Source organism: Hylobates moloch, unplaced genomic scaffold (genome assembly GCF_009828535.3).
Source record: "Hylobates moloch isolate HMO894 unplaced genomic scaffold, HMol_V3 SCAFFOLD_5870, whole genome shotgun sequence".
NCBI classification, from domain to species: domain Eukaryota; kingdom Metazoa; phylum Chordata; class Mammalia; order Primates; family Hylobatidae; genus Hylobates; species Hylobates moloch.
The window spans coordinates 1-4,302 of NW_026658145.1; the positions used below are offsets into that span (position 1 = coordinate 1).

The window sequence follows — 4,302 nt, forward strand, 5'->3', positions numbered from 1 at the left end:
GCCAGGGGTGGTGGTGCATGCCTGTAATCCCAGCTACTCAGGAGGCTGAGGCAGGAGAATTGCTTGAAACCAGGAGGCAGAGGTTGCAGTGAGTTGAGATTGCACCATTGCACTCCAGCCTGGGCAACAAGAGCAAAACTCTGTCTCAAAAAAAAAAAAAAAAAAAAATGCAAATCCTGGATTGGAGAGGGAGAGAGATGTCACAAAACCTAGTTGCTGTAACTAAACTCGGTTTGTGTCTCTGAATTTTCTGGAGCATTTTCTGGCAAAATGGGGCATCACTCACTCTGTGATGACTGTCCCGGTGCCCCTAGATCAGAAACTCCTCCTCTGAACTGGATGTGGCACCTGCCCCATATCATGGCCACTGTGCTTTCACTTCTCTGCTTTTCCCACTAGACTGGGAGCTTCCAGAGGAGTTGGGTTTTATTCACGTTTCTATCTATTGCTGCCCAGATCAGCACACAGAATTCATACTCAACAAATGTACTAGGTTACATAGCCTTCCCTACTCAACAGAAGGAAGAGAGCGCTCCCATTATCACGAGAGCTGGGCTCCCACTCTAAGAGATGCCAGGTAGCACAGTGACCTCAGTGGGCTCAGTGGCCTCAGCCACTAAACTGGTACTGTTTTTTAACTGTTGCTTTACCTCTACAGATGCCCCAGTCAGCTCTGTGGCTCTTCGCCAGTCGGGAGGCTATGTTGCCACCATTGGAACAAAGTTCTGTGCTTTGAACTGGAAAGAACAATCAACAGTTGTCTTGGCCACAGTGGATAACGACAAGAAAAACAATCGCTTCAATGATGGGAAGGTGGATCCCGCCGGGAGGTACTTTGCTGGTAAGATTTCTTAACACCTACTTATTACTGAGCCTTGGAGGAAATACTTTTTTTTTTTTTTTTTTTTTGAGACGGAGTCTCGCTCTCTCACCCAGGCTGGAGTGCAGTGGCGGAATCTTGGCTCACTGCAAGCTCCGCCTCCCGGGTTCACGCCATTCTCCTGGCTCAGCCTCTCCGAGTAGCTGGGACTACAGGCGCCCGCCACCACGCCCGGCTAATTTTTTGTATTTTTAGTAGAGACGGGGTTTCACCATGGTCTCGATCTCCTGACCTCGTGATCCGCCTGCCTCGGCCTCCCAGAGTGCTGGGATTACAAGCGTGAGCCACTGCGCCCGGCCTGGAGGAAATACTTTGACATACAAAGTTCTCACTACTGACCAGGGTGGTGGCTCCTGCCTGTAATCCAGCACTTTGGGAGCCAAAGCAAGTAGGTCGCATGAGCCCAGGAGTTCGAGACCAGCCTGGGCAATATGGTGAAACCCCGTCTCTACCAAAAATACAAAAAATTAGCTGGGTGTGGTGGCATGCATCTGTGGTCCCAGCTACTCAGGAGGCTGAGTTGGAAGGATCATCTGAGCCCAGGAGGTTGAGGCTGCAGTGAGCCAAGATCGTGCCACTGCACTCTAACCTGGGTGACAGAGTGAGACCCGGTCTCAAAAAAAGAAAGAAAGTAAGTAAGTTAGTTAGTTCTCACTACCTCAAAAGTGTTATTTATAATGAATCTTGGGTTCTTCTTTTATTATTGCCTGAGTAAGTTGTAGCACACACACAAAAAAATCCTATGATAAAATCTTCATTTGCGTTTCCATCTCTAGCAGAGACTAAAATCTGTATGGTATTTTGGTGGTTTAAATGAGTTTTAAATACAGGGGTTTTGTTATTGATGTGTAAATCAGAAATATTTTCAAATTTACAGAAAAAAATAAGAATAGTACAGGCCAGACGTGGTGGCTCACGCCTGTAATCCCAGCACTTTGGGAAGGTCGAGGCGGGCAGATCACGAGGTCAGGAGATTGAGACCATCCTGGCTAACGCGGTGAAACCCCATCTCTACTAAAAATACAAAAAATTAGCTGGACGTGGTGGCAGGCGCCTGTAGTCCCAGATACTCGGGAGGCTGAGGCAGGAGAATGGCGTGCACCTGGGAGGTGGAGCTTGCAGTGAGCTGAGGTCGCGCCACTGCACTCCAGCCTGGGCAACAGAGCGAGACTCCATCTCAAAAAGAAAAAAAAAAAAAAGAATAGTACAAACAACACTCGTATACCTTTTACCCAGGTTCACCTATTGCTAACATTTTGTTCCATTTGCTTTATCATTTGCTGTCTGTATATATCTAAACAAATTTATCTCCAGAGTCCTTTATTTAAAAAAAAATAGAGATGAGATCTCACTATGTTGCCCAGGCTGGTCTCAAACTCCTGAGCTCAAGTGATCCTCACACCTCTTCCTCCCAAGTGCTGATTACAGGTGTGAGCCACTGCACCCGGCCTATCTCCAGAATCATGTGAGAGTAGGTGGCATGTATATCCTATGTGCCTTTACCCCTAAAATGCTGCAGTGTGAATTTCCCAAGAAAGACGACATATTCTTACATGACCACAGTTAGAGTGATCAACTTAAAGAAGTTTAGCACTGACACAGTCATTTTATTTGATATAATATCTAAATCCCAGTTTTGTCAATTGTGCAAAAAGTGTTCTTTCTCACATTTTTCCCTCCAGCACAGGATGCAGTCTAGGCTCATGGATTGCATGTCCTTTTCATATCTCTTTGATCTTTTTTAAAACTGGAACATTTTCATAGCTTTTTTTGTTTGTTTTTTATAACATTGCCATTTTTGAAAATACAGCCAGCCCTACCCAACTCCCCCCTTTTTTAATAGGGCATTCCTTATTTAGTATTTGTCTAGTGTTTGCTTGTGATTAAGTTGATGTTATACATTCCTGACTGGAATACCGCATAGATAATGTTCTGTTCTCAGGGTAACCCATCTGGAGGTACACGATGTCTGTGTGTCCCCTCGTTAGTGATTTTGATCACCAGGTTAAGGCCCTGTCAGATTTCTCTACTGCATAACTATTTTTAATTGCAATTTATAAGCAATTTGTGGGGGTTGTTAGTTATCTATTGCTGGATAACAAATTACCCTGAAACTTAGAGGCTTAAAATAAGAAATATTTATTATCTCAGATGGTTTCTGAAGGTCAAGAATCTGAGTGCAGCTTAGCTGGATGGATCCAGTTCAGGCTACAGTCATAAGACTGTAGTCAAGATTTCCACAGGGGCTGCAGCCTCGGAAAAGGCTGGATTCTCTGAAGAGGTCTGAAAGATCCACTTCCAAGCTCATTCATATAGGGGTTGGCAGGAGGCTTCAGTTCCTTAGCTGGTGGGTCTCTCCACAGGGCTGCTCAGGACATGGCTGCCCCTAGAACCAGTGATAACAGGAGAGAGAGAGAGAGAGAGAGAGAGAGAGAGAGAGAGAGAGAGAGAGAACGCATGCACCCAAGATCCAAGATGGAAGCTAGTCTTTAACCAATCGAAAGTGACATACCATCACTTCTGCCATATGCTATTGGTCACACAGACAATGACAGAGGGAACTATCCAAGGGTGAGAATGCTGAAAGGTGGGAATCATTAGGGGCTATCTTGGAGGCTGGCTACAACATGGGGAGATACTCTAAGTCCACACAAATATCCTGGTCCTCATCAAAATTTCTTCTTTAACTTTTACATTCATTGATGATTCTTTCTTGAACCAAAGTTTATTATGATGGTTGCAGAATGACTTATATGCAGGTTTAAAAGAATTTTATCTACAGTTTTAAATTAGATACTGCATTTCACATATATTTCTCATCATAATAACCTTCTGAGTTAGCCAAAGTTGATTCTCCATCTCTACTATTCCCACCTTCCCACACTGCCGCCTCACATTGTTGGCCTTGCTGTCCTGGCCCTGTGCACGTTCAACATGGAAGGCAGGAGAGGTCAGAGCAGCTGACTGTAGACTGCTTCCCATCTTCCTTGACTTTATACAACCACAGATATGGTCCGGGACAGGTTGAAAGATTAAAGATGAGAATCTGTTGGAAGCCCTTCTGCAGTAATTTCTGCAGGATAAAGATACATGATTGGATATTTCACCTGCTGGTGAAATTGATTTTCTCTCCCTCTTTTGAGTAGAAGTTGACAGTTCTGTGCTCGCTTCAGCAGCACATCTACTAAAATTGGAATGATACAGAGAAGATTAGCATGGCCCCTGCACAAGGATGACACGCAAATGCATGAAGAGCTCCATATTTTTTTTTAAAGTTTACAGTTCTGAGGTACTCTGTGAGACAAAAATAAAGATGGCCTCCAAGGCCCGCATTCTTAGCATGGAGTCTCTGGGCCATCAGGAGACCTCTTAAAATTGTAGGTGTCTTTGTGGGTGTAACTATTAGGTATTACTATAGTATT

General features: G+C 44.5%; 1 non-coding gene across 1 annotated transcript; it reads left to right on the plus strand.

Annotated features, from left to right (window-relative positions):
• The first annotated feature begins 4,040 nt into the window (after positions 1 to 4,040).
• Positions 4,041 to 4,147, plus strand: LOC116465518 (U6 spliceosomal RNA). Its single transcript, XR_004247209.1, has one exon. It is a non-coding gene; the product is annotated as a U6 spliceosomal RNA (small nuclear RNA).
• Positions 4,148 to 4,302: the final 155 nt, after the last annotated feature.